Source organism: Hippocampus guttulatus, chromosome 16 (assembly GCF_054856545.1).
Source record: "Hippocampus guttulatus isolate MCC_2025c chromosome 16, RoL_Hgut_1.0, whole genome shotgun sequence".
Classification (NCBI taxonomy): Eukaryota; Metazoa; Chordata; class Actinopteri; order Syngnathiformes; family Syngnathidae; genus Hippocampus; species Hippocampus guttulatus.
The window spans coordinates 4,581,932-4,608,111 of NC_141276.1; the positions used below are offsets into that span (position 1 = coordinate 4,581,932).

Here is a 26,180-nt window from a genome sequence, read left to right on the forward strand (position 1 = left end):
ATCGGTGCCGGGAAACAGACAGGAAATACATGACTATGTTCTAGTCTCAACGACACTTTGAGTTGAGTTGAGTTGAGATGAATCGACAGCTAATCAATTATCAAATTGATTGGATATTGAAATTGAAAAGAACTTTGGCTTTAGAGCTGGAGTGTGATGGGTTCGAGTACCGGGCAGAAACATCTGCTAGCCACTGCTGAGCTACCCTTTAGCAAGGCACCATCACCCCCCACACCCCCACGAGCTCAAGTGGTGGATCAGGCTTGCCTGTATAGAATCTGGTGTGGTGTGGAACGCACGTATTCTATTCTATTTGAGGCAGAAAAATGTGTATCATAAATTCAGTTATAGAACAAATTTAAAATTGCATTTTTCTCTCAATGTAGTGGGGATTCAAAATAGGTGACTTATCGCCATGGCAACGACAGCAGCAATTTTCTCACTGTTAAATAAGTGTTGCTTTCAGCCAGAGGAAGAAAAGGAGACGATATGAACACTCACAGAGGCAGAAAATTGAGGTGATGCGCAGCCAAGGGTCAAGCGAACACGATCCGGTCATTAAAAACCTTTGGATTAGAACTACAGCATGTATGAACTCTTCAACCTAATTGCTTTTTCAGTCTTTGTGCTTGGGTACAGCAAAATAGCTTTAAAAAAAAAAATCAAGCTATAATAACGGTCCAAGAAAAAGTGACGAAAACAGTTTGTGCGTCCATATCGTGTCGTTCTGACCTTACACCCCTCCAGTGTGGTTCAGTCTCACCCGCTTGTCGAATGGCAGCCCGAATGCCAGGCCTGCCACTCCCCTTAACGCAGCGCTCAATAGCCCCCTTGTTCCCAGCAAGTGTCTAAGAAGTGAGGCTTCATGGAGACAGCTTTTTAAAATGTGATCCCTTGTGCTTAAGCATGCAGAGATGGCGTGTTGAAGGCAACACAGCCGTAACCATATAATGGAAGCAAAAGCCTATGGAGGGAGAGCGGTGACTGGTATGATGGAGGGCACGTGAACACAAAAGCATTCTGACAACATGGAAAGGCACTAGCAGTAGCAAAGATAGGATGAGGAACGCGAGAGGGGGAGCCAGTGGAAAAATCATTAGGTGAGCTCGCAGGGGTTGTTTCTGATCAAATTGTAACTGGCAAAGTAGTCAGGGCTGCACTTCAAAGATAAACGCAGGTCTGAACAAAACCCCAGCGGGTTTTTTATTTTGTGCCATTTAATGATTTGAGCTGGCAAATGTAATGATTCATGATGGGCAGTTGTAGAGTCTAAATGCAAGGAGATTTAGAATTGAAAGGGGGTTTTTTTTCTATTGTGAAACCGCTAAACAGATAAAGATGTATTGTATTCTTGCGATGGCATGACTCCTTCTTGTGACTGGCTCCAAGTCAGCCCTTCGAAGATTCAGAAACTCCAAAATTGCATTACTGATGGACAATACAGGTACGTCGGAATCATTTTTGTTTCTGACATAACATAAATTTTTACACAAACGGAAATGATCCGTTTTGCCCATCTCCTCTCATTTTGCTCGAATTTGCCTTCACAAATTATGCTGCGGGTGATAAATTAATCCATTTGCATATATTCCTCCCAGAACACACTAAATAAACATGCGCGGCCATTTTGCACTTTTGGCAGACGCAATGCTGGATGCACACGATTAGTAGATCAGTTTCCACATCTGCTTGTGTAAGCAATGACGGTTAAACGATTTAGTAAACCAGGACCTTAGCCCAGAAGTGAACTATCCAAAAAAAGCACAAAACATATGCCATGAATTTAGTGGAACAGATTTGAGGAACACCTATTTCTGTTCCAATATAGCTAAGTAGCATCCAGAAAGGCATTGCTGGATGAGTTTAGCGTGGAATACCTTGAACAGCCTGGTACATGGCCTGAACCCCGTGCCCTCTCAAGTGAGAACATGATGTTGCTCACAAATGTTGCTCTGGATGAACTCCCCCCCCCCCTTTTTTTCCATTTTGACTTCCAGTACACGTAACAGTCAAGTTATCCAAAATACTTTGTTTCATGTGAGGTCCAACAAAGCAATGTACACCCTACAGATGAGCGTGTCTAATAAAGTGAGTATCACAGCATTGGGATTGTATTAAATTATATGAGCTGTCAGACTGGATGTCCAGTTCAGAGAAGGCCTCAAACTGCAACATGAGCAGCCCAGTAATGACACTGCACCCTCAAGGACGATGTACGGCTGCGGGAATGTGGCTCACCTCCAACTTGTACCACACACAAACACACACACACACAAAGAAGAGATGCAATCAATAGAAAACAGAGCTTTATTGCTAAAAATACATGAGGAGAGGCAAACAGCTGAGAGGTGACTTATGACGGCTGGAAATTGGGAGGGAAAAAAAACGGGGTCAACGATAAAGGTAGCGATTACTGAACTGACAGCACAATCTCACATTTCCGATGGACCGCGGATGAATTTACATTTCAGTACACACAGGCTGGAACCCTTGATGCGCCGCTGAAATATGAAACTTGAATTTCCTTGAGGCAGTGTCAGATAAACTGTTTAGCCTCAGTACTGGTTTACAGTGCGATTGAATCAGTGACTATTTCTGGAGAAGACACACTCGCCTAATGTATAGCTATAGATCCGAGACATAGATTACGACTAAGGTGAAAAGTCCAGTTATGTTGTCCAAAAAACATGCCGCAACAACATCTAGCTATCTAACTATCTAGCTAGCCCGCTAGCTAGCTTACTAGTTAGTTAGTTAGCTAGCTTGCTATTTTACTTTCTAGCTAGCTTGCTAGCTAGCTAGCTATCAAGCTATCAGACTAACTAGCTTCTTATTGTTGGCCATGTAAACTTGCCTGGTGTTAGCAGCGTGATAGTCCTCATTCGGCCTTTGTTGAGTCACATAAAGAGGTCAAAGTGCAATCTGACATTTTTGTAAATCTTTAGAAATACAAAATACATCACTTAGCCATTAAGAATCAATTTAATGTAAAATGCAAAGCAACCATCATTGCTGTTTTCCCTTCATACTGGTCGCACAGAGAATTGCAAAACTGGACAAGTACAAAGGCAGATGGTCCAAAAACAGCCCACGGATGAAAGAGTTGGAAAACTGTTGAGTCATGAGTGCCCTCTAGTAATTCTGAACACACAATCGATATACCCGAGAAGGCTTCAGGCAGCAAATTGCAACCAGTGCCAGTCAGAGGGTTCTAAATGACACATGAAATTCTCATTCAGGTCGATATAGAGGATAGAAAGTACTTATAATCGCTTTCATATTATTTCTGCACTTTTTTTTTTTTACTGCCAAGCCAACATTTGTTAAAGGTACGATCGGCAATTAAAACAAACAAACAAACATGAAATGCTGCATCAACCACACAGACGCAACACAAGATGAAGAGAAATGAAATGATGTTGGCGTGCAAAATCGTTTGCTTGGTGTGCAAGGATATCTTTGAGCCACTGGTTCTGTTCATGAAATGTTGGTTTCCATGGTTCCAATTTGACACAAACGCAGTGTGAAATGGCTCTCACGAAAATGTGTGCAGTCCGTGTTGTAAATTGGACACATCAGGGGAGCATATATAAGTAACAGTGGTTTCCGTACTGTGACATATATCAGTGGTAGCAAAAGGTACAAATATTTTTGTTACTGAAGTAGATTTTTGAAGTATCTGTACTTTTGAGTCTTTATTTTTTTCAACAACTTTTTACTCTTACGACTTATGTTTGAACACAGCTGTCTGTACTTTGTACTCCTACTTTGTCAAAATTGCCTTTTTTTTCGACTTTCACACACATGACACAGAGGCTTTCCTTTATGACATCTACTGACACAGTTGAATCAGCTGGCCATTTTTGTTGTTGTTGTTGTTTTGGGGTTTATTATTTTTAAGACAAGTGTAATTTTTCCACCATTAACTGTAATATCAGGAGGCCCCCGGACAAGCACGGTACACTTCTGATGTAATTAGGCACAGTTGAGTCTAGCAGGGGACAAGGAAAGGGATTATTCACTGTGCTTCAATTCAGTCGAGACATCTTGGTCGCTGTGAGGGAACCCAAAAGTATCACTGCTCTCAATCAACAGAAAATAGATTTGAATGACAAAATTCAGGACTTAGTAGATGAAGTTTGTACAATTTGCTGATCAAAATGTTTCTAGTTTGCAATGTGTTGAAATTGTTGGCCTATGTGTCACACGCTGCACTTTTCACTCATTTCCTCCAGTCATGTTGCAACTTTTCTCGTTTCTGACCCATCGTGTCAAACAGTATGCGGCCTCGCTCGAGGGCAACGAGAAGTGCCAGCTTGAGTGTTTGCCATGCAAATAACAGGCCTGTGTGTGTGCATGCTGCTCCTCGGGGCTTCAGAAGCGTACTCTGAGTGCACGAGAGTACAACGTGGGAAAGCTAATATGCAAAACAAAGCAGACGAAACACATTAAGTAGGGACATTGAGTCATCAACTGAATTAATACAGGTAAAAGTAAGGACACGTCTGTATCTGAGTTGAGCCGCCGTGCACCCAGCATCCCGTCTACTGAAAATTCTGTGTGTGAAAGATGCCATTACGTTGTCTTTGGATGAGTAGTCAAACCGGCTTCAGCATTCACACCGCAGAGGATTCCTATTAGCGTTGGATTTGATAGCGTCCTCACATTCTGATGAGGAGCCCAGTGCTGGCAACCTCAGGTTAATTTTGAGGAGGTAAAGTAAATGTTTGGCAAAGAATAATTTTGGGAGACTTTTGGACTAATTAATTCCTAACGCTGCGGCTGCTGCCACTGAAAACTCGAAGCCCCGAAAGGTTAATCTGCATCTGCCTATCTTCTCGTTTTCCTGCCTGCGCGTGCTGTCTCGACTGAATTAAGAGTGCCAACACGTTTTTCTTCGAATAGAATCGTGCATATTTGACTGATTGATTTATATATATATTTTTTAATGGAGCTGCCATTTTGAAGGTTCTGGCTACATTTTCATCACTTTGGAGCGATTAATGTCCAATTTATTAATTTTTAAGTTTTACATTCGCCTGAAACAGACAGAAGGACCCCCACCCCCAAAAAAACCGTCATGCGGAACGTGTAGATCGCAATGTTCTCAGTGTGTGCGTGTGTCTGCTCAGCAGTTGCTGTTACTGCCTGAACTATTAACGTTCACGCTTACTTAATGAATGATTTACAGTGTGAGCATGAGAGAGGTGTCAACACCCAAAGCAGATGCTCTGGGCAATGACGGCGGGTATTCGACATTCCCGGCAATATTTTCAAGGACAAAGTGTTCGCTCTGTATTACAAGCCCTTTTTAATGTGAGAATCTATTAAAAAGTGAAATATAGTGGGCAAAACCCTCCCGCGGAGTCTGCCAAAAAAGGGCAGCGGGTCGCTGTAATTCTAGAAAAGAGGATGTGAAGTGTGCGCTGGTGCGAGGGTGAACAGAGTGATGGTTTGTTCCTTGGCTTCAGATCTCCAATTGCGTGTGTGTTTGCCTGCGGGCAAATATACACACTGACAGAAGCGTCGATGTGACGACCAGCGCCTCTGCTCCTAAAAAAGGTTGCTTGGTATTAATGTTTTGCTCACCATACTGGTCTGCTTGCCAAATTCCTATAAATAAATACGCTGTCTGGCCTCAATACTAACATAAGCACATCCTGTTTTTACCTCTTTTTTTAAATTTTGTGACAAAGATTGCCTCAATCCAGTCACGGGATATTTTTTTCTTTAAATCTACTGGAAGTGAAGCCACAATTAACAGCAAGAAGAAGAAGGCAGTCCCCTTCTCATTGTAATACAGAACCAGTTCTAATAGTCGTCATTCCCGCGGAACAGAAAGAATGCCACTGAGTATTGCTGTGTGCTCTGTTTGTATGTGTAGCTGCGCAGTGCGTGTCATCGTAGTTGTTTATTTTAGTGTATTTATTTGTTTCATTGGGACAGTGCACATGAAGCAACACAACAGTGTAAATGCGTCTGACTTAGCATAAATGCTAGTTGTCAGCCGTAGTCCCAAGGCAGATTCCTTAACATAAACATTACATAAACAGTTAACATAAAATAAAAAAATAATATAACACAACATAAAACACGGACGGTCATGCAACCTTTGACGTTTGTAATTACACGACGACCACGTCCATGCTATTGTCTGTTAGCCAGTTTGTAGCCCTTCCCATTGTATGTTAGCATTACGCAAGCTAACTTTCTTTCGATGAAATTCGGTTTGAGTTGAACATTTTGCTGTTGAAATATCCATCCATCCATTTTCCGAACCGCTTGATCCTCACTAGGGTCGCGGGGGGTGCTGGAGCCTATCCCAGCCATCTCCGGGCAGTAGGCGGGGGACACCCTGAATCAGTTGCCAGCCAATCGCAGGGCACACAGAGACGAACAACCATCCACGCCCACACTCACACCTAGGGACAATTTAGAGCGTCCAATCAGCCTGACATGCATGTTTTTGGAATGTGGGAGGAAACCGGAGCACCCGGAGAAAACCCACGCAGGCCCGGGGAGAACATGCAAACTCCACACAGGGAGGCCGGAGCTGGAATCGAACCCGGTACCTCTGCACTGTGAAGCCGACGTGCTAACCACTCGACTACCGGGCCGCCCCCGTTGAAATATGAAATGTTGAATTGTCTTTTGCTTGATTTTTCGGTTTTACAGTACACTTTCTTGACAGCCAGATAGTGAGAAGGGCTAAGGAATACAAACAACTTGAAATGTGTTTATGTATGGGAGGGGTAAAAGCTATTTTAAAAAAAAAACATTTTTTAAAAACGTTTTTCATATGGCTTCTCAATATCATGGCTTTTCACCTGTCACAGGTGGGACTGGAATGTATCACTCAACAAAAAACAGAGGCTTTATGAGACGAGTGTATCTCATGACCGGAGGCCGTTTGAATCGTTTCTCTGTCATCTCTACTGTCACTGTGTCGACATGGCTGCTGCAATCAGACGAGAAAATCATTCACAGTGTGTGTAAGATGACTTGTGGGATGTGGTGCAATAAGTGACTAAAGTCTTTGGGCCAGGCCGTTCCCTTTTCGCGTCCACCTATGTACAGCATTCTGTAGCTGTTTGGGGAGGAAGCACTTCGGGTCTGTTGCCGGGTAGAAGTACGTCTCCACCCCATGCTGCCATTGGCTGAAGGCCTGTTGAAGGCTCCACCTCTCGCAATTCACTGAGCAGAGCCATCTGTCACAAACAGGCTGGGAAAACAGGCCACGAAAAAAGGCAAACCGACCAGGTGTGTGTCATTTGTTGGTAGCTAAAACGATAGAACGGGAGCCATAATCCAAGTTGGGTGGAAGTTTTCAAAGTCATCGTTGTTTTTCCTTCAGGTGTTCTCTCCATCTCTGTAAAAGTTGGCTCAACCATTAAAGACGTTCCCCCGAGGACAGGCACTTGTTCTCAACAGTAAGGCTGGCTAGACGGATTATGTGATCCAATAAAAAGCACCTGGAAATTGTAATTCCCTCAGAAAGTGAATATACTGAGAGATGCTGGAGCCAAACAGAACAGCTAATGCATGGGCGGCGCCGGGTTTGCACATGGGGGTGCTATAGCTAGCACAGGAATACAAATAGCTACTAGTAGCACCCCCAAGAAATGTTTGATTCATTCTTCATTTTTATTTGCTATTCTCTCAACGCGAATCATTGTCAAAAACTTGTAATCGTTCAAAACAAATGTGCCAAAAGGTAGTTGACCACATAGGTGACACGTTGGAGGTAAAAGTCGTGTCTCTTGGTCCCACAGGAGTCTCACCTTTGTCTGCCGTCACTAGTTAATGTCCTGGTCGTGCAAACATTAAAAAAAAAAAAAGAAAGAAAGACTGAAGTACCAGGACTCAAAAGACTTGATCAACCATCCGAGGTGCAACTATATCTGGAAGAGCAAACGCTCCACTTCAAGGACTCAGTTAGTCCCCCGTGCTCAGCTCAGATGTCTGTTGACTTCATGATCGCAGTCATTAGAAAGAGCAGAGAGTTGCCAAAGTAAGTTATCCTGTTCATCAAGTGATTAGATGTCTGGATTCTCTAGATTTTTTTTTTTTTTTTGTCTTTCACAAAGGCACAAACAGTCCGAGATAAACAGATACCCAAGATGGGATATCCAGGAAAAGTTTTTTGGGAAAGAGGTTGTGCTGTAGGTGTTGTTAGCAGCTACGAAACAACCCACATACACCCAAATCTTACATAAATTACATCAGTGTCTACTTCAGAAGTTAGAACACAGACGTAAACAGTAAAGAGCTATAGATCTGTAAGGCGTATTTAGCTTAAAAAAACGACCATGTATAGTAAGGCGTTGTTGGCGAAAAAAACCGACAATGTACAGGAAGGCGTTTTTTTACTGAAAAAAAAGACCAGGTATAGTAAGGCGTTTTTTGTCGAAAAAAACGACCATGTATAATACGGCATTTTTTTGTTGAAAAAAAGACCATGTATAGGAAGGTGTTTTTTGCCCAAAAAAATGACCATGTATAGTAATGCATTTTCTACCAAAAAAAAACAAAAACGACCATGTATAGTAAGACGTTTTTTGCCGAAAAAAACGACTATGTATAGGAAGGCGTTTTTAGCCGAAAAAAACGTCCATGTTTAGTAAGGCGCTTTTAGCCGAAAAAAACGACCATGTACAGTATATAGTAAGGCGTTTTGGCGGAAAAAAAACGACCATGTATAGTGAGAGGTTTTGAGCCGGAAAAAACGATCATGTATAGTAAGGCATTTTAGCGGAAAAAAACGACCATGTATAGTAAAGCGTTTTTAGTATAAAAAAAAACGACAATGTATAGTAAGGCGTTTTTAGCCCTAAAAAACGACCACGTATAGTAAGGCGTTTTTCAGAGGAAAAAAACGACTATGCATAGTAAGGCGTTTTTAGCCGGAAAAAAACGACCACGTATAGTAAGGCGTTTTTCAGAGGAAAAAAACGACCATGTATAGTAAGGTATTTTTAGCCGAAAAAAACGACCATGTATATTAAGGTGTTTTTGGCGAAAAAAAACGACCATGTACAGGAAGGTGTTTTTAGCCGAAAAAACGTGGAGCTATACACGCCGGCTTTCCGTCCAGGCACCCCGGGTTCAAACCCCGCTCAGTGATGTCTGAATAAACAACACCAGTTACATTTTCCTGCAAACCCTCCAGAGTGCATGTCAAATACGACTTTAGTGCAGAGCAGGTCGCAGTCACTGGTGGTGTAGAGGTATGCACGCCGGCTTTCCGTCCAGGCACCCCGGGTTCAAACCCCGCTCAGTGATGTCTGAATATACAACACCAGTTACTTTTTCCTGCAAACCCTCCTGACTGCATGTCAAATATGCCTTCAGTGCAGAGCAGGTCGCAGTCACTGGTGGTGTAGAGGTATAAATGCTGGCTTTCCGTCCACGCAGCGCCGGTTCAAAATCAGTCCAGTGACAGCATAAATGTAAGGTTGTATTGCCTATAGCTGGGATAGGCTCCAGTAAGTCCCCAGTGACAGTCGACCATGTAGAAAAGGTGTTTTAGCCAAAAAAAACAACCATGCACAGGAAGGCGTTTTTTTGTCGAAAAAATGACCATGTATAGTAATGCTTTTTTTGCTGAAAAAAATGACTATGTACAAGAAGGCGTTTTTAGCCGAAAAAATCGACCATGTATAGTCAGGCGTTTTTGGACAAAATTTATAGCCGAAAAAAACGACCATGTATAGTAAGGCGTTTTTGGAGGAAATTTTTAGCCTAAAAAAACGACCATGTATATTAAGGCGTTTTTAGCCGACAAAAACAACCATGTATAGTAAGGCGTTTTTAGCCGAAAAAAATGACCATGTATAGTAAGGCGTATTTGGACAAAATTTATAGCCGAAAAAAACGACCATGTATAGTAAGGCGTTTTTAGCCTAAAAAAAACGACCATGTATATTAAGGCGTTTTTAGCCGATAAAAACGACCATGTATATATAGTAAGGCGTTTTTAGCCGAAAAAAATTACCATGTATAGTAAGGCGTTTTTAGCCGAAGAAAACGACCATGCATTGTAAGGCGTTTTTCAACGAAATTTTTAGCCGAAAAAAACGACCATGTACCTGTACATTTCGGCGTTTTTAGCCGAAAAAAACGACCATGTACAGTAAGGCGTTTTAAGCCGAAAAAAACGACCATGTATATATAGTAAGGCGTTTTTGACTGAAAAAAACGACCATGTATAGTAAGGCGTTTTTGACCAAAAAAAACGACCATGTATAGTAAGGCGTTTTTGGACGATATGTTTAGCCGAAAAACACGACCATGTATAGCAAGGCGTTTTTGGACGAAATTTTTAGCCGAAAAAAACGACCATGTACAGTAAGGCGTTTTTAGCCGAAAAAAACGACCATGAATAGTAAGGCGTTTTTAGCCGAAAAAAACGACCATTTATAGTTAGGCGTTTTTGGACAAAATTTTTAGCCGAAAAAAACGACCATGTATAGTAAGGCGTTTTAAGCCGAAAAAAACGACCATGTATATAGTAAGGCGTTTTTAGCCGAAAAAAATGACCATGTATACTAAGGCGTTTTTAGCCGAAGAAAACGACCATATATTGTAAGGCGTTTTTGGACAAAATTTTTAGCCGAAAAAAACGACCATGTACAGTAAGGCGTTTTTAGCCGAAAAAAACGACCATGAATAGCAAGGCGTTTTTAGCCGAAAAAAACGACCATGTATAGTAAGGCGTTTTTGACCGAAAAAAACGACCATGTATTGTAAGTCGTTTTTGGACGAAATTTTTAGCCGAAAAAAACGACCATGTATAGTAAGGTGATTTTCGACTAAATTGTTAGCTGAAAAAAACGACCATGTACCTGTACATTTCGGCGTTTTTAGCCGAAAAAAAACGACCATGTACAGTAAGGCGTTTTAAGCCGAAAAAAACGACCATGTATATATAGTAAGGCGTTTTTGACCGAAAAAAATGGACGAAATTTTTACCCGAAAAAAACGACCATGTATAGTAAGGCGTTTTTGACCGAAAGAAACGACCATGTATAGTAAGGCGTTTTTGGACGAAATTTTTAGCCAAAAAAACCCGACCATGTATAGTAAGAAGTTTTTGGACGAAATTTTTAGCCGAAAAAAACGACCATGTATAGTAAGGCGTTTTTGGACGAAATTTTTAACCGAAAAAAACGACCATGTATAGTAAGGCGTTTTTAGCTGAAAAAAACGACCATTTATAGTAAGGCGTTTTTGACCGAAAAACACGACCATGTATAGCAAGGCGTTTTTGGACGAAATTTTTAGCCGAAAAAAACGACCATGTACAGTAAGGCGTTTTTAGCCGAAAAAAAACGACCATTTATCGTTAGCCGTTTTTGGACAAAATTTTTAGCCGAAAAAAACGACCATGTACCTGTACATTTCGGCGTTTTTAGCCGAAAAAAACGACCATGTACAGTAAGGCGTTTTAAGCCGAAAAAAACGACCATGTATATATAGTAAGGCGTTTTTGACTGAAAAAAACGACCATGTATAGTAAGGCGTTTTTGACCAAAAAAAACGACCATGTATAGTAAGGCGTTTTTGGACGATATGTTTAGCCGAAAAACACGACCATGTATAGCAAGGCGTTTTTGGACGAAATTTTTAGCCGAAAAAAACGACCATGTACAGTAAGGCGTTTTTAGCCGAAAAAAACGACCATGAATAGTAAGGCGTTTTTAGCCGAAAAAAACGACCATTTATAGTTAGGCGTTTTTGGACAAAATTTTTAGCCGAAAAAAACGACCATGTATAGTAAGGCGTTTTAAGCCGAAAAAAACGACCATGTATATAGTAAGGCGTTTTTAGCCGAAAAAAATGACCATGTATACTAAGGCGTTTTTAGCCGAAGAAAACGACCATATATTGTCAGGCGTTTTTGGACAAAATTTTTAGCCGAAAAAAACGACCATGTACAGTAAGGCGTTTTTAGCCGAAAAAAACGACCATGAATAGCAAGGCGTTTTTAGCCGAAAAAAACGACCATGTATAGTAAGGCGTTTTTGACCGAAAAAAACGACCATGTATTGTAAGTCGTTTTTGGACGAAATTTTTAGCCGAAAAAAACGACCATGTATAGTAAGGTGATTTTCGACTAAATTGTTAGCTGAAAAAAACGACCATGTACCTGTACATTTCGGCGTTTTTAGCCGAAAAAAAACGACCATGTACAGTAAGGCGTTTTAAGCCGAAAAAAACGACCATGTATATATAGTAAGGCGTTTTTGACCGAAAAAAATGGACGAAATTTTTACCCGAAAAAAACGACCATGTATAGTAAGGCGTTTTTGACCGAAAGAAACGACCATGTATAGTAAGGCGTTTTTGGACGAAATTTTTAGCCAAAAAAACCCGACCATGTATAGTAAGAAGTTTTTGGACGAAATTTTTAGCCGAAAAAAACGACCATGTATAGTAAGGCGTTTTTGGACGAAATTTTTAACCGAAAAAAACGACCATGTATAGTAAGGCGTTTTTAGCTGAAAAAAACGACCATTTATAGTAAGGCGTTTTTGACCGAAAAACACGACCATGTATAGCAAGGCGTTTTTGGACGAAATTTTTAGCCGAAAAAAACGACCATGTACAGTAAGGCGTTTTTAGCCGAAAAAAAACGACCATTTATAGTTAGCCGTTTTTGGACAAAATTTTTAGCCGAAAAAAACGACCATGTACCTGTACATTTCGGCGTTTTTAGCCGAAAAAAACGACCATGTACAGTAAGGCGTTTTAAGCCGAAAAAAACGACCATGTATATATAGTAAGGCGTTTTTGACTGAAAAAAACGACCATGTATAGTAAGGCGTTTTTGACCAAAAAAAACGACCATGTATAGTAAGGCGTTTTTGGACGATATGTTTAGCCGAAAAACACGACCATGTATAGCAAGGCGTTTTTGGACGAAATTTTTAGCCGAAAAAAACGTCCATGTACAGTAAGGCGTTTTTAGCCGAAAAAAACGACCATGAATAGTAAGGCGTTTTTAGCCGAAAAAAACGACCATTTATAGTTAGGCGTTTTTGGACAAAATTTTTAGCCGAAAAAAACGACCATGTATAGTAAGGCGTTTTAAGCCGAAAAAAACGACCATGTATATAGTAAGGCGTTTTTAGCCGAAAAAAATGACCATGTATACTAAGGCGTTTTTAGCCGAAGAAAACGACCATATATTGTAAGGCGTTTTTGGACAAAATTTTTAGCCGAAAAAAACGACCATGTACAGTAAGGCGTTTTTAGCCGAAAAAAACGACCATGAATAGCAAGGCGTTTTTAGCCGAAAAAAACGACCATGTATAGTAAGGCGTTTTTGACCGAAAAAAACGACCATGTATTGTAAGTCGTTTTTGGACGAAATTTTTAGCCGAAAAAAACGACCATGTATAGTAAGGTGATTTTCGACTAAATTGTTAGCTGAAAAAAACGACCATGTACCTGTACATTTCGGCGTTTTTAGCCGAAAAAAAACGACCATGTACAGTAAGGCGTTTTTAGCCGAAAAAAACGACCATGTATAGTAAGGCGTTTTTAGCCGAAAAAAAACGACCATGTATAGTAAGGTGTTTTTGACCGAAAAAAACGACCATGTATAGTAAGGCGTTTTTAGCCGAAAAAAACGACCATGTATAGTAAGGCGTTTTTGGATGAAATTTTTAGCCGAAAAAAACGACCATGTGTAGTAAGGCGTTTTTAGCCGAAAAAAACGACCATGTATAGTAAGGCGTTTTTAGCCGACAAAAACGACCATGTATAGTAAGGCGTTTTTAGCCGACAAAAACGACCATGTATAGTAAGGCGTTTTTAGCCGACAAAAACGACCATGTATAGTAAGGCGTTTTTAGCCGAAAAAAACGACCATGTATATATAGTAAGGCGTTTTTGGATGAAATTTTTAGCCGAAAAAAACGACCATGTATAGTAAGGCGTTTTTGACCGAAAAAAACGACCATATGTAAGGTGTTTTTAGCCGAAAAAAAACGACCATGTATAGTAAGGCGTTTTCGGACGAAATTTTTAGCCGAAAAAACCGACCATGTATAGTAAGGCGTTTTAAGCCGAAAAAAACGACCATGTATAGTAAGGCGTTTTAAGCCGAAATTTTTAGTCGTTTTTTTCGGCTAAAAACGCCTTACTATACATGGTCGTTTTTTTTCGGCTTAAAACGCCTTACTATACATGGTCTTTTTTTCGGCTAAAAATTACGTCCAAAAACGCCTTACTATACATGGTCGTTTTTTTCGGTCAAAAACGCCTTACTATACATAGTCGTTTTTTTCGGCTAAAAATTTCGTCCAAAAACGCCTTACTATACATGGTCGTTTTTTTTCGGCTAAAAACGCCTTACTATACATGATCGTTTTTTTCGGTCAAAAATGCCTTACTATACATGGTCGTTTTTTTTCGGCTAAAAACGCCTTACTGTACATGGTCGTTTTTTTCGGCTAAAAATTACGTCCAAAAACGCCTTACTATACATGGTCGTTTTTTTCAGTCAAAAACGCCTTACTATACATGGTCGTTTTTTGCGGCTAAAAACGTCTTACTATACATGATCGTTTTTTTCGGCTTAAAACGCCTTACTATACATGGTCGTTTTTTTCGGCTAAAAATTTTGTCCAAAAACGGCTAACGATAAATGGTCGTTTTTTTTCGGCTAAAAACGCCTTACTGTACATGGTCGTTTTTTTCGGCTAAAAATTTCGTCCAAAAACGCCTTGCTATACATGGTCGTGTTTTTCGGTCAAAAACGCCTTACTATAAATGGTCGTTTTTTTCAGCTAAAAACGCCTTACTATACATGGTCGTTTTTTTCGGTTAAAAATTTCGTCCAAAAACGCCTTACTATACATGGTCGTTTTTTTCGGCTAAAAATTTCGTCCAAAAACTTCTTACTATACATGGTCGGGTTTTTTTGGCTAAAAATTTCGTCCAAAAACGCCTTATATACATGGTCGTTTCTTTCGGTCAAAAACGCCTTACTATACATGGTCGTTTTTTTCGGGTAAAAATTTCGTCCATTTTTTTCGGTCAAAAACGCCTTACTATATATACATGGTCGTTTTTTTCGGCTTAAAACGCCTTACTGTACATGGTCGTTTTTTTTCGGCTAAAAACGCCGAAATGTACAGGTACATGGTCGTTTTTTTCAGCTAACAATTTAGTCGAAAATCACCTTACTATACATGGTCGTTTTTTTCGGCTAAAAATTTCGTCCAAAAACGACTTACAATACATGGTCGTTTTTTTCGGTCAAAAACGCCTTACTATACATGGTCGTTTTTTTCGGTCAAAAACGCCTTACTATACATGGTCGTTTTTTTCGGCTAAAAATTTCGTCCAAAAACGCCTTGCGATACATGGTCGTTTTTTTCGGCTAAAAACACCTTACTATACATGGTCGTTTTTTTCGGCTAAAAACGCCTTACAATATTACATGGTCGGTTTTTTTCGCCAAAAAACATCTTCCTGTACATGGTTGTTTTTTGGGGCTAAAACACATTTTCTACATGGTCGACTGTCACTGGGGACTTACTGGAGCCTATCCCAGCTATAGGCAATTGGACCTTACATTTATGCTGTCACTGGACTGATTTTGAACCGGCGCTGCGTGGACGGAAAGCCAGCATTTATACCTCTACACCACCAGTGACTGCGACCTGCTCTGCACTGAAGGCATATTTGACATGCACTCAGGAGGGTTTGCAGGAAAAAGTAACTGGTGTTTTATATTCACACATCACTGAATGGGGTTTGAACCGGGGTTGCCTGGACGGAAAGCCGGCGTGCATACCTCTACACCACCAGTGACTGCGACCTGCGCTGCACTAAAGTCGTATTTGACATGCACTCTGGATGGTTTGCAGGAAAAAGTAATTGGTGTTGTATATTCAGACATCACTGAGCGGGGTTTGAACCGGGGTTGCCTGGACGGAAAGCTGGCGTGCATACCTCTACACCACCAGTGACTGCGACCTGATTTGCACTAAAGTCGTATTTGACATGAACTCTGGAGGGTTTGCAGGAAAAAGTAATTGGTGTTGTATATTCAGAATTCACTGAGCGGGGTTTGAACCGGGATTGCCTGGACGGAAAGCCGGCGTGCATACCTCTACACCACCAGTGACTGCGACCTGCTCTGCACTGAAGGCATATTTGACATGCACTCAGGAGGGTTTGCAGGAAAAAGTAACTGGTGTTGTATATTCAGACATCACTGAGCGGGGTTTGAACCCGGGGTGCCTGGACGCAAAGCCGGCGTGCATACCTCTACACCACCAGTGACTGCAACCTGCTCTGCACTGAAGCCATATTTGCCATGCACTCTGGAGGGTTTGCAGGAAAACTGGTGTTATATTTTCACACATCACAGAGCGGGGTTTGAAACCGGGGTGCCTGGACGCAAAGCCGGCGTGTATACCTCCACGTTGTTTTCGGCTAAAAACACCTTCATGTCGATGGTCGTTTTTTTCGGCTTAAAACGCCTTACTATACATGGTCGGGTTTTTTTGGGTTAAAAACGCCACCCTATCCATGGTCGTTTTTTTCGGCTAAAAATTGGCTAAAAACGCCTTAGTATACATGGTCGTTTTTTTGGGGTTAAAACGCCTAACCATACATGGTCGTTTTTTTCGGCTAAAAACGCCTTACCATATACATGGTCGTTTTTTCGTCTAAAAACTTCTACTATACATGGTCATTTTTGGGGGCAAAAAAACACCTTGCAATACATGGTCGTTTTTTTGGGGGCTAATAACGCCTTACTATACCTCATCGTTTTTTTGGGCCAAAAACACCTTACTATAATGGTCATTTTTTTAGGGTAAAAACGCCTTACGATAGATACATGGTCATTTTTCTTCGGCCAAAAGTGCCTTACTATAACATGGTCGTTTTTTTCGGCTAAAAATGGGCTAAAAATGCCTTACGTTACATGGTGGGGTTTTTTCGGCAAAAAATGCCTTACGAAACATGGTCGTTTTTTTCGGCCAAAAATGCCTTACTATGCATGGTAAACGTTTTTTTTCGGCTAAAAATGGGCAAAAACGCCGTACTATAAATGGTCGTTTTTTTTCGGGTTAAAACGCCTTACTATACATGGTCGTTTTGGGGAGAAAAAAACGCCTTGCAATACATGGTCTTTTTTTTGGGCTAAAAACGGCTTACTATACCTCATTGTTTTTTTGGGGCAAAAAACGCCTTCCTATACATGGTCGGGTTTTTTTTCGGCTAAAATTGCCTGACTATACATAGTCGTTTTTTCGGCTAAAAACGCCTTAACTAAACATGGTCGTTTTTTTCGGCTACAATTGGTATATACATGGTCATTTTTTTTGGGCTAAAAACGACCATGTATAGACATGGTAGTTTTTTTCATCAAAAAACACCTTCCTATACATGGTCGTTTTTTTTCGGCAAAAAACGCCTTAGTATATACATGGTCGGTTTTTTGGGGGTTAAAAACGCCTTCTTATACATGGTCGTTTTTTTCGGCTAAAATGGGCTAAAAACGCCTTCGTATACATGGTCTTTTTTTGGGGAAAAATTGCCTTCCTATACATGGTCGGTTTTGGGGGGGGGGGGGGAAACCGCCTGACTATACACTTTCGGGGGGTTTTCGGCCAAAAACGCCTTACTATACACTGTCGGGGGGGTTTCAGTCAAAAATGCCTTAATATACATGGGCATTTTTTTCGGCTAAAAACGCCTTACTTCGGGTTAAAACGCCTTACTATAGTGTACATGGTCGTTTTGGGGAGAAAAAATGCCTTGCAATACATGGTCGTTTTTTTGGGCTAAAAACGGCTTACTATATACCTCATCGTTTTTTTTGGGCAACAAACGCCTTCTATACATGGTCGTTTTTTTTTTTTTTTTGGCTAAAAATGCCTTACTATACCTCATCGTTTTTTTTTTCCGGCTAAGAACACCTTACTAAACATGGTCGTTTTTTTCGGCTAAAATCGCCTGACTGTACATGGTCGTTTTTTTCGGCTCCAATCGCCTTACTATATACATGGTCGTTTTTTTCGGCTTAAAATGCCTTACTATTTGGTCGTTTTTTTTTCGGCTAAAAACGCCTGACAATACATGGTCGTTTTTTTTTCGGCTAAAAACGCCTTACTTTACATGGTCTTTTTTTTTTTTTTGGCTCAAAACGCCTGACTATACTTGGTCGTTTTTTTGGGCGAAATCGCCTTTGTCTACATGGTCCTTTTTTGGGGCAAAAAAACCCCTTACTGTGCATGGTCGGGGTTTTTTTGGGCTAAAAACGTCTTTCAATACATGGCCGTTTTTTTAACGGCAAAAAACGCCTTACTATCCATGGTCCTTTTTTTTTCAGCTAAAGCGCCCTATTATACAGTGAAACTCCTCTACAACGAAATCATGTTTGCAGCAAGAAAATTTTCACAACAGGGGGTTTTTCACTGTATCAAATTTGATCTCAGATGTAAACACACACACACACACACAAACGTATGTGTACTCTTTATTTTTATTCCAATAGTGCATAAGTATGAGCACACACTTATTTGACACTTCATATAGTCAGTGTAGAAAGAAAAAAAAGGGAAAGAAATTGCGAAATTTACGATCAGCATTCACTTTCACTTACATCAATTTCTTCGGTAATGTATTTAATTTTGCTTCCTCCGTCTTTCATTTTGATCACTTATACCCTCTCTTTCAGCGTCAGAGCGCTTCTTGTCTTCGCTGCTTGACATCCAAAGGTCCGTTTTGTAGCCATTTTAGCAATGCAACATTCATGCTGCGTCTGAATCTAACAATAACAAATACGTCCTTGACCCAGTGGCTTTTCTTTCCACTATCTCACTGTCTCTAACTCGACCTCCCCTCGATCACCACCCAAGAAAGCGTTGCTCAACTGATGTAATGCAATGAACTTTTAAAGCCAGCCACAGGACGCTTTGTAGTCCTCGATGGCCATAGTGAGCACGATGGAACGCACGAAAAAAAACGCCTTATTGTACAACTAATAATGCATTCAAACTAATCACGATTTATGACAAGATTTTAGCTTCACAAACACCTCATAAAACTTTTATCTTCATCCACTTTTTCAGCGGTGAAGGAAAATAACCTCACCTTTTAAACGCAACTGTTCTCAGCAGATGTGGCCCCGGTTCACCAGGACGAGTGCAGATTGAACATATTCGGGAGTTCCTTTGTGCTGTGTCATTAACCAGCACAGCCAGCTGGAATAGAGACAAGAAATCCAGCATTAGTTCCCTCACTGCTTGACACATCCAAATGTCCCGTGACAGGTGTAAATATGAAATGTGGGCAGCCATTCGGGGGGGGGGGGGGGGGTAGGGGGGGGGCATCAAGCACTATCAGTTTCAGCACCAACAGCCCGAGTCGGCAAGAACTGGAGCGCACCCAGTTGTGGGATTGCATAACGTAACCTTCCATCAAAGCGCACGGCCCCATGCGCGGGACCTTCCGCGACGAGATGACTGCACCCTCTGCCTCGTGCCATCTGCCGCTCCATCACGATACCCCGTCGCCCATCCAGCCTCAAACGAGCTCGCTTTCATCCTAATCCCTTCCCATCTCTGCCTGTAATTAGTTGGCATGGATTTCCGTGTTGTAGCACAGGCAAACTGGAGGCTGTTTGTTGATGCCATCCCAAATTCTGATCCCTTAAAAATCGGGACGTTTTGATTCAGAGCACTGATAATCCTTTTACGTCACGCCATAAACAGCTTGTCGTTTCCTTTTTCGAAGACCCGGTTTAATTCCACATCTTCCATGAACGCAACAACCAAGCAATTTCTTTGTCTTTGGAGGTACTTTCAGAATCTTAACAGAGGTGAGGGAAAGGGAATACCGTACAGCAGGGGTGCAAGACCACTTGGACATTTGGTAGCTGGCTGTAAAAAGAAACTGGGCAGAAAAAGAAAATAATAATAATAATATTTGGCCTCAGTGCCTGAAACAACTTTTATTTTGAAAATCAGATTGCATCCGCCTCTGTATACGTGTCAATTGCCCATCTCGGTGTGTATGTATGAAGCCTTCAAAATGGCACCTGGAGTTATTTTCTGGATTAAAATCAAGGCAAAATACCAAGAGATCGTTGCCCTCCCTACCCCCCCCCCCCCCCCCCCCACTGAATTCCTTACTTCCATGAACAAATTCCAATCTACATTGCCAGCACCCAAAACAAGATAAGTAGAATGGGCATAACACACTCAAGGTATCATTGTCTCCTGTTAATCCAAGATGGGACCATCTTGTTGAAGAGAAAGAAAAGAAAAAAAACGAGACAGTGAGTGCTGATTTTGTGAGAAAGTTTTTTTTTTTCAATTGGTAACTTGGTATGTTCACAGTCTTGTCTCCACTTGGTCATGATCGGAGAGCAAATCTCCTTTTGCCACATTTCCACTGTTAACTTTCACATGGATAAACATGCTAATCCTCATTTTGCCATTTGGGAAATCTCAGCAAGCAGCCGCTTTGCCAAACAAGACTGTGTAAATGGAAGTCGCTCCCTGCTGATGCATCTTCTGTCTCTCACTCGCTAATGGCTGGCGACCAAAGTGCTCAGCAATCCCACCTCCGCAACACACATGTACATGCGCTTACTTTAAATGACACACACACACACACACAGGATGCATTATGAATAACATCACCCGGAGAGAGAGATTTTCTGGTTGGCATGTAGACAACAAAGCCATCACGCCAAAGCGTCTCAAGGATCATGGCCGAGACGCAATCACTCTCAGTTGGAAGACAGAGGCAGGAAGCCCGCGCAGCTCCAACCGAAGGCATCACCTTTATCGGTGTAATGCAGAGTGAAGCGCGCGATGAGGACGCGCAGATAACGCTGCAGTCACGACCGGAAAAAAGAAATCGCGGATGACAGTGCGTTGTCGCCCCGAGACGCCCGTCGCTGTTTGGCAGTCAGAAAAATCAGCCCAAAGCTCAAACGTGTAACGAACAGACACGCATCCAGATGAACTTTGACCTCGGCTACCTCAGGGCTTTTCGTTGTGGATAGCATCAGGATAGCGGGCTGCTCCCTCTGACAAATCATCCTGAAGAGTTGGATGGGCATGAGTTACAATCTGTGTCGGATGGAAAGTTAAGATTTCGGAGGGATTACTATTTGGAGGGTTTTTTTTACCAAAAAAATAATAATAATAATTGAAGTTAGCGTTACGCTAGTTTATCGATATCCTCTTCCGTTTTCCTTCAAAATAAGACTTCCGCTTAACAAGAAGTCAAAAGTAAAGGTCCAATATTGCAACAATTCGGCAAATAAACTCGTACTCCTTTAGAAAGTGTTTATAATGGCTGTCCTGTAAGAATCCATCAAAAAAACACACCAAAAAAAAGATCCCTTAATGGGAATACTGTTCAGCATAACAAACAACCGTACTTTTCATGTCGCTAGTGATTTGATGTCAGAACTCAGCTACCGAGGCCATCTTGTCTTCTTCATTGCCTCCTGCGCAAAGTCTGTCGCAGTAGGCCAGGCTCCATCTCACCCCAATGACATAAACACTACAACATGGATGACTGAATATGAACACACAACGTTGCTTTACGAGCCATAGGCAAGTAAATCGAAGCTTCTCCTCGTGAAAATGTCGAAAATAGCGGGGGGGGGGGGGGGACATCAGGTCAATTCTCAGCCATCCACTACACGTCAGGTCAAAGATGTGGAAAAGTCCACAGCTTTACAAGGGCAGCTAAGGGAAGGGTCACTGCTGTCTTATCAGAGGTCAGAGCAGGCTGTCCGGGTTCTATGACCGCACGAGTACACGTTGCCCCCCCCCCCCCACACACACACCCTACGAGCACCTGGCAGCAGACGGCAGGCAGCACATCCACCCCCTTTTGCCCGCCATCTGGCACCATCCTCAACGCGAAGACACACTGAGAAAGACGGGTGCCGGGATCGGGAAAAAATAAATAAAAAGTCCAATGGGGCAAAATAAACAGAGCTGCTGCTTGAGATTAAAAAACAACAACAAAAAAAAACAGGGCGAATGATAAAGATTCTGAGGAAAAACAATCAATCGAGCTGCAAGTTTACAGTTGCTGCCCTCTTCATGTCCAAACACGGCTGACCTGAATCAACATCATCAGCAAACTCTTTCCTCATGCGTGAAAATGTCAGGAAAATAAAAATAAAAAATACACGACGGCCACAAGTCTGTCAGACTATTGATCTGCTTCTCCTTTTTTCTACTGATTCAGATGAATGCACCTTGATCGGATAGTAATCTGTCATTTTTTTAATGATTCCATTTAGTTTGCTTACTGCTCTCCTAATCAGCTTTGTGGGGACGTGCTGTGGTTATAACCCATCAATATACAGTACATATGCGTGCGTGTGTGATTTTCTTTATATTGTAAACCGTCAATCTGGTCACTCCGCGATGTGAAAGCCACTCATTTGATCCCCCTTGTAACACGCTGTGAGCACCAGTGGGCACCGGCAGGGAAGCAGAGTGATAGAGTAGCTGGATGTGTACCGGTGTGGACATACATCACATCCCCATGCTGTCTGCACTCCAACTCTGATTCATATTCCAGCCATAAAGCAGCCCAGGGCATTTTCAGACAGCAGCGGTATAAATCCCACTGCCTCTGCGCTGGTGGAAATAAAAAGTGCTCGCGTACTCAAATACAATTCATCAAACGCTCCCCAACAATCTTTTTACTTGTCTGTTTCTATTTGGAACCAAAGTACTCAACCAAAACTTTCAGGGACTATGTTCCTGTGTAATGTTTCTACCGTGACAACCCGTTGGCACGGCGTCCGGCGCTTGCTCCAGCGTGACGGCGAGCTAACATGCTGCTGACCTTCATGTTATTAGGGTGTGTCCGTGCAATCTTTTAGCCTGGCGGGAGGAGCATCGTAAAGCATACAACTAGCCTGACGCCGCCGGGCAGGAGAGTTATGATGCGCCGTAAAAAAACGAGTTTAAAAAAAAAACAAAAAAAACAAGATCAAAACGCGAGCTCCTGTGCACTGAAGGAACGGGGACGTACTGTTTGGTGCTGGTTTCGCCTTCCAACTACCGCTCGCAGAAAGACATTGTTGACTGACAGGCTGTAATTGAAAGAAGTACAACCCTCAACGCGGACCTCCGATTTGTGGACATTTTGAAACGTTGACGGATAATTGACGTCGGTGTCTCATCATCATACAAATGTACGTGAAAGGCTTTACGTAACATTTGAACGTTTCTCTGGTGTCCGAATAAGCGAACCATTTTGGGAGTACTCTGCAATTGACTGGTGACCACTCCATAATGCAAGTCAACAGAAATAGGCTCCTCGCTAACCCACAACGCTAATTAGCGCGTGCTATATAAAATGGACGGATGGATGAAAGTCAGCAGTCATATGGAATGCTTGAAATCTTTTTTTAAAGCTTCTGGAACAAGACCACTACGATTGGAAGAAACTGGTTCACATGGTTGGCTCAACGTATCACCACACTGCCCCCCCCGACCCCCCCAAGAGCCCTAATGAATGCATGAACGACATTTTGGAATGAACTGATATTGACTATTTTGACATTAACCCTTTCATGCACTCTGTTAACGTGATAACATGATAAACTGTTCACTGAAAGTCCCTGAAAGGGTTAAAACAATAAACCAACTTTCAAACACACGTGCAGAGTCGAGTGAAGGTTAAGTAAATCACACGATTCTCTAACATCAGCCCCTGCAAGCGTGTTTTGTTTTGTTTTGTTTTTTCTCCAGTGATGAAAACATGTTGCGGTGCCTCTTCCCAGTCACTTGTGTCTTAACCTAGTTACAAGTCTTACACAACGAGTCCCCGCAGCGCATCTATTCCCAAACACCTATACATGATTCCAAAAGTCTTTCATTCGTGTTTTCATCAGCTATTCCTGGCTGGGAAAATGCTCATTACAGAGAGTTGAAGCTTATTTTCGATCACCGGCTGCTTTCTTAAGCGCCACTGAGAAAGTGTAATCACACGTAATTGGGCGGAATTAAAAGGGCAACCTGGCCGTGACCCTGCGAGTTGACTCGAGCGGCAGACCTACTTGGGCGAATCGGCCCCAAGGAAAGCGATGCTCTTTTTGGAGGTTCATCGGCTTACGAGTTGACTGCCATTGTCAAAAGCCTTTCTGTGCGGACCTTGAGATTTAGTTTTCAAATGACAGTACACATCGCCTCCATTTTCAGCAGAAAAAAAAGTGGCACGGTGAAGCGTAGAGAAATGACCTCACAGGGACAATAGCTACGATAAACAGTCCTTTCTCTTCCCATCCTGCACTTTCCCTTCCGCGGCGTGACTATTCGCCATTTTGGAGATCCTGCAGGCTTTCCTTCAAACAGGTTTATGGAGGAGAGGGGGCGGGGGGGCGGAACTCGCAAAGCAATGAGGCTCAGGAGAGGATCATGATTACGATTCATGGAGAGTGCAAGTGAAAGAAGAAAGGAAGAGCAAAAAAAAATAAATCCACCCCTTGCTCCGCTGTTGATCGGCGCTAATCTGAGGATAGAGTTTAGTTAGCCGCTAATAGCTCTTAATTTTGACACCTCCCGAGGTGGAATGACTCCAACCACTCTCAGGCCAATCCGTCAGCCGCCAACTCAGACTTTTAATAGCGTTGCTCTCCTTACAAATGACCCAAAGAGCTCTGGCAATTTGAACACCGCATAAGCACTCTTGAAGCAAACATGCTTAAAAACCAAGTTCGGTGGAGATTTATTCAAAGCCTGTTTGGACTAGAAATGAAAGCATTGGGGTCTGTTAATACGGGGGCAGAAATCACGCAATGGTCGCTGATCTGTGAAGTATTTTTGCAGGCCCTTGACTTTTAAGAATTGTTGACAACAGGGTCAATATAGAGTGTAAAATTAATGAATGTGATGTGGTGATGTGGGGGGGGGGGGCTCTTCGAGTGTGCCCTTGTTTCACTTGTGGAGTGACAGGATTAATTACGGCAATTTCAGGGGTGAACATTGAAGGTCACATGCCGGGAGGATTTATTCAGCCCGATCAATGTCGAGTTACATTTGGGTCAAAAGTTTTGTACCGGTACTTGAAAGATAAAAAAATGCGGCGGCCCGGTGGGGCCGTGGTTAGCGCGTCAAACTCACAATGCAGAAGGTTGTGGGTTCAATTCTGGCTCCGGACTTCCTGTGAGGAGTTTGCATGTTTTCCCCGTGCCCGTGTGGGTTTTCTCCGGGTACTCCGGTTTCCTCCCACATTCCAAAAACATGCATGACAGGCTGATTGAACACTCTAAATTGTCCTTGGGAGTGAGTGTGAGCGCGGACGATTGTTCGTCTCTGTGTGCCCTGCGATTGGCTGGCGACCGGTTCAGGGTGTTCCCCCGCCCACTGCCCAAAAACAGCTGGGATAGGCCAGATGGAAGATAATTGGGAATTGAAAATTCGTGTGCGGATTGAGTAATACAAGAATGTATTCATAAAAATCTTTTGACCAAATAATTGATTTTCTCTTTTCCCGCCCATAGATTTTGGGACATTTCAGGTCCCTTTCCTTCCGCCACTGTTTCGGTGAACTCTTCCTGCGCCAGACATGCTTTCAATCAAGTCTCAAAAGGTAAACTGTTCTCTCTCGCTCCCTTTACCTCCTTTGTCCAACAACAAAAATAACCCCGTTATTCCTTTTGTATAAGCGCGAGCTAACTTTGGAAGCACCTAACTGACCTCAATCCTCTCCCCTCTCCCCCTCTGGGTCACTGTCCCAACCAGCACAGGAGGTCTTCTGAATCTTCATTTAGCAATCCGACATATTCTTAGCCCCGTGGCTAGTTGTGCCCGCGGCGATAATCCTTGCTATTCGTACCCAACCCAACTCTCCCAAGATACACTGAAGCTCCTGTCACGGAATGTGACAGAATAAACTATCTGGACAACAAATGGAGCTTAGTCAAGATGTGCATCCGCAGCCTTACTGACAAGTGTTGCGCAAGTCACGGCAAAACGTATCACATAGCCTGCTCCATATGAGTCTCGACTGTCCTTTTTTTTTTTTTTTTTTTTTTCATTATAATTTTAGTATCTGGATTGCAATGCATTACACTGCTCCTTGCTTTTGGCCATTTATCTTTTGGTGGCTTTTAACAAGACAGCCAGAACAACAAATTACATTGATTATAGGCAGTAGGCCTA

The 26,180-nt window shown here is 42.1% G+C and overlaps 1 long non-coding RNA gene across 1 annotated transcript in view; it reads left to right on the forward strand.

Annotated features, from left to right (window-relative positions):
- The window catches only part of LOC147192611 (uncharacterized), a 67,414-nt gene that overhangs the window by 33,327 nt on the left and 7,907 nt on the right, over nucleotides 1-26,180 (forward strand). The window contains exon 3 of the long non-coding RNA XR_015103212.1: nucleotides 25,520-25,608. This is a non-coding gene — a long non-coding RNA (uncharacterized LOC147192611). The remainder of the gene's footprint in view (nucleotides 1-25,519; nucleotides 25,609-26,180) is intronic.